Raw genomic sequence first — 9841 nt, 5'->3', positions numbered from 1 at the left:
AAATTTGATTTCATTCTCGTCCAGTTCAGTTTGCAATCAGAGTCATGGAAGGAATTAGTTTGGTAAGCTACCATTCTCTATCAGTACAGCTTCCAAGCGAAAGTAGATCAAATCCAGCTGTAGGCATCTTAACTTTTTTCATATCCTAAAATATGAATGATCTAAAACAAGTTTAAAAACTATTCCATTCAACCATAATTCTTGAAGGTGGTTTCATGTTGTTTACAACTGTAGGAAATAATATCTAATTTCTGAAGAAAAACACGGTTTACTTTTCAACAAGTATAAGTTGTATTTAGTAAAACATTTGCAGATTCAGTATATAATACTGTTTAAAATTGTGTAGTGTTTTACAGCAGTGGAATTTGTAAAATTTACAAATATGAGATTTAGTTCTGAGTAATCCACAATGGTTATATTAGATACAAGTTTTGTATATATAAATACAAATTATGTGCTAAATGATGAAAATGCCCCCTGTTAATATCTTCTATTACAGAGTGAAAGTAAGCAAAGGACTGTGTTGAATCACAAAAAGGAATGTTGTTCCTATATGCTAGTAGGCAAGATCATGAGCTTTCTCATTCATTTTTCACTTAATGGTACTACCAGGAATGTCATTAGAAATGCTCTTCATCTGAAATGATGCCTCTATTGATAGGCATTCAAATATGCTGTGTTGAAGCACCTGCCTGGCAAGTGCAAGGTCGTGAGTTCAATTCCTGGTACCGGAAACCACCCCCCCCCAAAAAAACGAAATATGCTGTGTCGAATAATTATTGAAACAGTAATATTTTAAATTATCGATAACATTCACCAAGGAGGAGAATTTTAAGTGCATCTATCCTGTAATCTGTGTTCACAACTGTTAATACTAACAGTCAGGGCTGGGGATATAGCTCAGCGGCATAAGCGCTTGCCTAGCAAGCCTGAGGTCATGAGTTCGATTCCCAGTACCAAAAAAAAAAAAAAAAGAAAAAAATACTAACAGTCAAAGTTGCCCGGCCTTGGAACAGTCCTGCTTGTGTAACTACATTTTAGGCTATTTCTGAAGCTCTCAGTACTATCCCCATTGAATGTATCTAGGAGACACACATGACATCTGAAATTGCTGTGAAAAATAAGCATTTTGTGTCATTTGCTTCTTGATTAAATGGGAACCCTTCCTCACTGGATCAGGATCTTTCATATTGGCTATAGAGCAGTGTTTGATTGTACAACTATTGGAATAAGCGATATAGTATAACTTTATTTACTTACTTATTTTTTATCTTTTTGAGACAGGGTCTCGCTATACAATTCAGGCTGGCCTTGTGCTCACTATGTAGCCCAGGCTGGCCTGAAACTTGCAGCAGTCCTCCTGCCTCAGCCTTCTGAGTGCTGGGATTATAGGCGTGTGCCACCACGCCCAGCCTAGCATAACTTTAAAAATACCAATTTTGAGATCATTTTTAAATTCTCAAAGTAGTAGATATTCATTCTTTTGTAATGCTGTACTTGGAAAAATCCAGAAAAAAAGAAAGAATTAAAACTAAGCAAATCATTTCTGTCAATCCTACCACCCAAAGAAAGCCACTAATGCTATTTAGTATTCACAGAAATCTCTTCTCTGTTTTTAGTAACTGAGATTATCATTGCCTTAATACCCTAAAGTAGAAGTCTTAGGCTGATATGTGGTAGTTCTGTCTTATAATTCTGGTGTTTCTTTATCTATTGTGGTTCTTGAATTTCTCCTGTTCCTCAGCTCCTGACTCATTCATTTTCATAGCTCCTGTCTTAGACAGTAAAAAGTCTGCCCATTAGAATAAAATTAGTTTGTTCTTCTGTTTCTATTGTCTTTCCTCTTACTATTCACATATTAGTAGGTTTCTCTAAAAACCGAGTTTGATCTTCACAGTTTGCTTGAAAGCATTCAGTTTGTGAAAGCCTTAAACATAAAATGTGGGCAACATTTATAGCACATACAATATGCTAGATGTATATGAAACACAGGAATTTTATATGTAACTTACACTAAACAACTTGATTATCTCCTAAATACATGTTTCCAGACATGATTTTTTGTACTATTTTCATTGTATTTTTTTGTACCTAGAAAGCTTTTTATTTTTATGTCCCACAAAAATGCTTCCTTTTTTTGTCAGACAACTGACATTATCTTCCCTGGGAAGTATTCTTAAACTGCTTCAGATAAAATTGTTCTGCTGTTCCAGGGGGACCTAATTATACTGTTTTATAACACTTGTCATATAGCATTATACTTCATGTACATATTTGCTCTTATAGTCAGGTAGGGAGGAGGTATAGATACCTGTGATTAGAATCATAAAATGGTTGTAACTGTCAGAAGGTAATTCTAGGGAAGCAAATTTTGAGTCTTACCTTGACTTTCTTGGCTGTTTAGTTTTGCCCTTTGTATTATTTTTCCACCTACAGTAGTTTAATGAGTTTTTTACTCTCACCTGTAGGTATTTCCATGCTCTGTCCCAAAGGTGGCCAGGAGGTTGGAGTGTGCCTGTAGCGAGGGAAGAGGAGCTTTTGCCGTGTCGCGCTGTGAGGATGAGTGTAGGACTGGGACACTGCTTGGGTTTTCTTGGTGCTGCCTTCATTGCTGTCTCAGTTTGGAATGATATGAATGCTCTGTTTCTTTAAAAGGTCTTAATTTTGTTCAGATCACTTGGCTTTTTGGTTTTAAAACTTCCTACTACTTCATATGGCATTCAGGAATCTGTCCAGAGAATTTCAAATATATTATCACTTATGTTTATTTCCATAGAATTCAGCAAGATAAAACAGCTTAGAGGTAGTAAGAAAGACACAAAGAAATTTGGATGAGTTAAGAAATAAATACGGCTTTGGAAGATGCTAGATCATCAGTTCATTATTTTGGGAACTTACGAAGAAAACAATGCAAAATTAGTGTTTTTCCTATACAAACTGTATGTCAGGGTAACCAAATAGTTAATTAGGAAAAGCCATTTTGAAAAAGAATTCAGATGATGAATGCAGGTAGCATGATAGAATTAGCAAATCATTTGTGGGCAGACCCTGAGGAAATAATGGAAAATTGATCTCATTGGGTGAATCGGACTGGTGACACTTGATCATAATTGCTGTAAGTAGGACAACCAGACTTGTACTGTTATGTCTTAATGTAATGAGTTAGGAAAGTATATTTATCACCTATGTTATGAGTACTCTTGCCAAAAACCAAAACTGAATCATGTCTTTAGATCGTACTATTTATATGAAATATATGGAATAGAGGGATAAATTAGCACTCTGAGGAAATACTTAAGTTTAGTATGAGAAAAGTTTTGTAGTACAAAAGACTTGTTGTAGATTAACTGAGGTGAAGAGACATCAGTCAGATCCAGTGTGGTGTTCTTGGTTTTGTTCCTGATTTAGACAAACTAACAGTAAAAATTTTGTTTTGGGATAATTGAGAACATTTGAACATGATTACAGATTATATGATACTGTAGAATTTTGGCTAATTTTGTGAGATGTGATATTGGCACTGTAGTGTCAATTTATAGAAAAATCTTTGATTCCAGTATATTATTTACTGTTCATGGGTGATAAGAAATATCAGTATGCTTTAAAGTACCTCTGGTGTGTGGTGGGGATTGGTTTGATAGGATAGAAGAGATGACATTGTCAAAGTACTGATACTGTTCAGTTGCATAGTGTAGGCATTTATTCCACCCTAGTTGCGTGAATGTTGGAAACATTTTGAAACTAAAACCAGAAAAAGAATAAAACCTAAGAAATGTATAGCATAAAATTTCTAGGGCTTGGGATGTGGCTTAGTGGTAGAGTTCTTACCTTGCATGCACAAGGTCCTGGGTTTGATCCCAACACTATAAAAACAAACAAAAATTTTGTAGTGGCCTACATAGAAAGAAACCTGGGTTAGTATTGAAATTCATATTGTTTATATATGGAAAACAAAACATCTGCTGGAGAAAGCCATGGCTCTTTGCAGACATTAAGAGCAAAAAGATTTTTTTCCTAATGGTGTTCTTGAGAACGCTGTATTTGTAATGTGAAAAGCATTTAAAACCACATCCCTTCGATAAACAGAATATTTTTTGTAGTATTCCCCAACATGACAGTGGGGTCACATTATTCTTAATTCCAGTAAGAGTGAGTTCTGTAGCGAGCCAATATCACACAGCCCAGGCCCCTCACACCCTGCCCTGTAGGGCTCTCCGGGAGAGTTCTTAGAGATCTTCTGATTTGGTTTTGGTTTGGATTCCCACCTCTCCCGTACAGAGGTCCCTCCCCGTCCTAGTTGCAGGCCAGGAATGTGTTTGTGATCCCATGCAAAAGTTATTGGAGTCCTAGTGAGTTAATTCCAGTCTATCATTTCCAGTGCAACCCACGGTGAGAAGACACTAAGGCATAGTTGTAGTTACCAGGAGCCAAGGGGTCCTAAGCCCAGCTACAAAGATGGCTATCTGGGACAAAGGCCTCGGCCCAGGGCCGAATCCAGGTTTTATTAATTTGTGAGGAAGGGCGTGGCTTGAGGATGAGTGACTGAGAGTGGCGGGAAGAAGGCGAGGGCTATGAGCTGGGTTAGGGAGGAGGCCTGAAATCATGTCTGCAATATGCAGACAAGGATCTGCAGAAAGAGTAATCTGCACAACATAACTGAGATAGTATGTGATGTTTTGGGGGCAGTGCTTCATCTCTGATGTGTAATCTTTTATGCCCTGGGAAGTCATAGCCTCTTATCTCAAGGCTTGATCCCGGCCTACAGCACGGAGTATGGCTCTCCATCCTGCCTACCTCACGTGTTTTATTTAGGAGCTATGGGGGGTGGGGAAACAGTGCCTGTCGTCTTTGCTTCAAAGACTACACATCAGCACCTCAGCTGGACCGATTTGCGCTGCTTAAAGCAATTTGAAGGAAAAGCCCTAGCCAGGCCTGTATATATCAACATGTGGAAATAGGGCCAGGTTCAGCCAAAATGGAGAAAATGGCTCCTCCTTAAGGAGAGTCGCCCAGGTGGTCCTTCACATCCCCTCACCTTTTCTCTCCATTAAGTAGTACTGTGTAATACAAAAGAGAGAAATTTTCTTGTAATTATTCCTATGGATCAAGATTTTGTTGAGCTCCTTTTGTAGTTTGTATCTCAAACACAATGTCTGTTTTATAATATAAAATATTGTATTAAAACAAGGATTTAAAATACAGTGATCATCTCTGCCCGTAGAAATTCTGCTACCAGCTCTCTTTCTGGTCTCCAAAGGATCTAAGTTTGGGAGTACAGTGATACCTGGGTTGTGGAACGGCTCCAAACTCGAACTTTCTACTTCTCAAACAACTAAGTTAAAAAAAAAATCTGCTTGATGTTTATAACTTTGGTCATTAGTTGAACTGAAAATCTGACTTGAAAAAAACCTACTGTCGGGGGCTGGGGATTCAGCTCAGCGGCACAGGAGCCTGCCTGGCAAGTGCGAGGTCCTGAGTTCGATTTCCAGTACCGAGAAAGAGAGAGGGACAGGGAGGGGGAGGGAAGTGGAGGGGAGAAAGAGAGGGAGGGGAGAGGAAGGGAGAGGGAGAGGGAGAGGGAGAGGGAGAGGGAGAGGGAGGGGGAGGAAAAGCAAGCAAGCAAGCTAGCTATGTGGGCTGAGAGTGAGGCACACACTTGGGCTCATCTTGGACACACAGGGTGACCCTGCAGTCTAAGGGCTGCACTTGCCCAGACAGTGTACATTGCTTGTACACTAAAACATTCATCATTTTGTGCTTTTTTTTGCACTTGTGTAAAATATTGTAACCATGGCTCCAAAGAAAGTTAACAGTACCAGCAGTAAAGCTAAGGGAAAAACTGTGAAAACCATCACAGAGTTAAAGGAAGAAATCACTGTGAAATTTATTAAAGTCCAGGAAAAATGAATTTATAAGTGTAATTTTTGGGCCTCAGAATCAAAAATTTTGTTTTCCATTATTATGGGCAAAATATGTTTAGTTCTTGAACTTTTTGATGTTTGTACATGAATTTGGAACGAATTGAGTCCAAAAACTAAGGGATCACAGTAGCTAGTTGGAAAATATAATGTCTCCTATTGACAGCTCTCCCTAATTATTATTTAGTCATGAGCATTTTCTAGGTATTAGGCACAGAAAATTTGAGCTATTTCTTAGCAACTGTCCAAAATACAGATTCTTTTTGGTACCAGGGATTGAACTGAAGACCTTGCACTTGCCAGGCAGGTACTGTGCCACTCTGAGCGATATCCCCGGCTCCAAAATATAGATTATGTTCTCAGTTAGATCTGTACCATTGTGGAGAGTTTCTCATTCTTTTGTAAAAATTGAAATGCTTCACAAGAACTAGATATTTCCTCTTTTTTTTTTGTTTTTTTTTTGGTTTTTCTCCGGTACCGGGAACTGAACTCACGACCTTGCGCTTGCCAGGCAGGCGCTTTGCCGCTGAGCTAAATCCCTAGCCCCCTAGATATTTCCTCTTAATGAGCTCAAGGAATACCCAGGGATAAAGACAAGTTTCTAAAAAGAGTTTTAAAAATTTGTTCATATTAGTTTATATTGCTGAGTAAAAAATTGCTTCAAATTTAGCACTTTACAACTCAGATTTATGATTACAGTTTTCCTGGGTGGGAGTCTTGGCACAGTTCAGGTGAGAATTCTGCTGATGCCGTACGTCAAAATATCTGGCCAAGGCTGATGTTTCACTGGAAGCTCCCAGTCCTTTTGCAGAGTTAACATGATTGTTGACTGAATTAATTTCCTTCAGTGGTAAAATGCAAGGAACTCTGGTTTTCCAGGGTCATCAAAACAATCTCAGTCCTCAGTTTAGACCGTCTTTTTTTTTTTTTTTTTGGTACCAGGGATTGAACTCAGGACCTCACACTTGCCAGGCAGGCACCATGCCAGTGAGCCAAGTCTCCAGCCTAGACCATCTTTTAAAGTGCTCATCTAATAGTTAGGCCACTGGACATGATTTCCTTTTGGTTAGCTTAAGGTCACCCAATTAGAGACCTTGATTATATTTGAAAAATCTTCTCACTGTTACCGTGTGCATATATAAGATACCAGCCATGGAAGTAATAGCTCATCACCTTTGCCGTAGGCTGTTGGTTAGAAATAAGTTACAAGTGCCACCTACATTGAAGAGGAGAGGATTACATAAGAGTGCAGGTCACTGGGAGGTGGTTTTAGAATTACGTACACTAATATTACATAATCTTTACATTTGCCTCCACCCTCATGTCCCATAGTACTGGGGATTGAACCTGGGGCCTTCCTGCTGAACTACATCCCAGCCACCACCACCATCATTAACTTTGAAACAAGTTCTTGCCAACTCACCAAGTTGTACTGGCTGGGCTTGCATGTGTAATCCTGCCTCAGCTTCCCATGGTGCTGGGGTTACAGGTGTGTGCTATAGTGGCTAACTACATTAGCCCTTTTTAAGAGATGCAGTTGCTTCAAGTGAATGTATCTTACAGTAATTAGTGTCTTATGTTAATTGAGTATAATTAACAAGCAGAAAAATAATTGTTCTTTCCAAGTTTTGACAAGCACATTTATTTGTGTAACCACCACCACAATCAAGGTATAGACTATGCCTCTTTATCTCTTACACCCAGACCCTGATAAGGACTGATCTAGTCTATCATCATAGTTTTGCTTTTTCTAGTATGTCATAAATGAATTTTTAATTTGGTTACTTTCTTTTAACATAATGCATTTGAGATGGTGCAGTAAAGGTGTACAGTTGCCCCTCAAATGGCTTGGCTCTTGTCCACCTTCGGGGAGGAAACCTATAAGCCCTGGGAAGATCCCTGCCTGCTGAGTGTCTGTTTACTTTGGGGCCTGGGGCTGCCACAAATTGTCTATATTGATAGTGTTATTTATATTGAGTATTTCTAGATCTCTGGAGAGACAGAAGACTTAAGACCAGCCGTGCAGATAGCTCTCAGGTGAGCTTCCCTGGTTACCAACACCCTTCTACGTTATTATACCTTCCTAGGAGAAATAAGCACTGTTTGCGTGAAACCACCAGGAAAGGACACCTAGAAGCTTGCACCTTTGTGTTTCCTGGGCCCTGCCCTAGGGTCTTCTCTTTGTTGGTTTTATTTTATTTTATGGTACTGGGAATCGAACTCATGACCTCAGGCTTGACAGGCAAGTGCTTATGTCACTGAACAACGTCCCTGGCTCTTTGTTGGTTTTAAACTCTATCATTTTGCTGTAATAAACTATGATCTTGACTGTGACCATGAGTTAAAGTCTCTTTGAAGTTTGATGAGCCCTCGTGAATAGTTAAACTGGAGGGTGGCCTTAGAGTCTCTGAATTGCAGAGGTTTTTCTGTATTGTTGTATGTTCTTTTTTTAAATTATTGAGTATCGTTCCATAGTATGACTGTTCCCCAGCTGAGGGACATATTTTATGGTTGTGAGGTTGTGGCAGTTACAAATAAAGCTGCTGCATACATTTGGGTACAGGTTTTGTTTGTGTTTTGGGGGACAGGGTCTCACTATGTGGCCTGGGCTCACATTAAACTCTCAGTGATCCTCCTGCTTCAGGATCGTCTTGCCTCAGAGTGCAGGGGTTACAGGCATGTGTACCACACCCAGCCCTAAGGTAGAGGTTTTGGTGTGAATATGGGCTTTTATTTCATTTGGGTAAATATATAAAAATGGGATTGCTGGATCATATGAAAAGTATGTGTTTAACTGCATTAGAAGCTATGAAACTCTCTTAAAATGGCTGTTACTACCAGCCAGGACTGTATGAGAGTTCTGAGTTCTCTGTGAGAGTTGTTTGCTCCTTGTTTATTAACACTTGACATTGTCATCTCTCCCTCTCTTTCTCCCTGTCTCCCTGTCTGCTGCTTCTCTCCCTTTTCCCACTCTGGTTTTTAAGCATTGTAGCCATCTTGAAAGTATGAGATCTCTTAGGCTTAAATTTGTATTTCTCTTATGACTGATGACCTTAAAAATGCCCTTTTAAATGCTCCTCTGTCATTGTTTCTCTTATTTGTTCAGATCTTTTGCCCAACTAAAAATGTTGGGTTGTCTTCTTTACTACTGAGTTTTGAAAGTTCTTTAAATTCTAGATACCAGCCAGGTTTGTGGCACATATCCCAGCATTGTGAAAAAGGAGGGCAGGAGGATTATAAGATCAAACTCAGCCTGGACAAGTTAGAGAGACTGTTGAATAAATACATACATACAAACATACATACATACATAAGGCTGGGGATGTAGTTCAGTGAGCAGGTCCTGGGTTCAAACCCTAGTACTGATCTGGGAAAAAAGTATAGATACCAATCCTTCATCAGATACATACTTAAGAAATTTTTTACCTTACTCTCTGACCTTGGGAGAACAGAAGCTCTTAATTTCATTTATGTTTAATTCCTAATTTTTTTTTTTTTTTGGTAGCTAAGAAAATTTTGCCTAATCTAACCTCTTCTAAAAGTTTTTTCGCTTTATGTGTTACACTGAGGTCTGTGGTTAATTTTAGTTCTCAGTGTAAGGAGTATGGTATGGACTAGGTTCTTCTTTGGGTGTCTGGACGACCGTCCCAGCTTCATTGTTGAAGAGACTATTCTTTCCTCCAGTGAGTTGCATTTGCACTTTTGCTAAAAAGTCAATTGATCATATAAATATTATTTTATTTCTGGACTCTTCTTTCTACTTATCTATGTACCTGTTCTTTTGTCAATATCATACTGTAGCTTTGTAATGAGTCATGGTAAGATTTGATATAAAAGTGTGAGTCTTCCATTTTTTTTCCTTTTCAAAATTGGTTTGGCTATTCCAGTTCTTTTTTTTTTTTTTTTTTTTTTTTTTGGTTTTT

Source organism: Chinchilla lanigera, unplaced genomic scaffold (assembly GCF_000276665.1).
Source record: "Chinchilla lanigera isolate Chin_1 unplaced genomic scaffold, ChiLan1.0 scaffold00024, whole genome shotgun sequence".
NCBI lineage: Eukaryota > Metazoa > Chordata > Mammalia > Rodentia > Chinchillidae > Chinchilla > Chinchilla lanigera.
Note: the sequence above shows the minus strand (reverse complement) of the source record.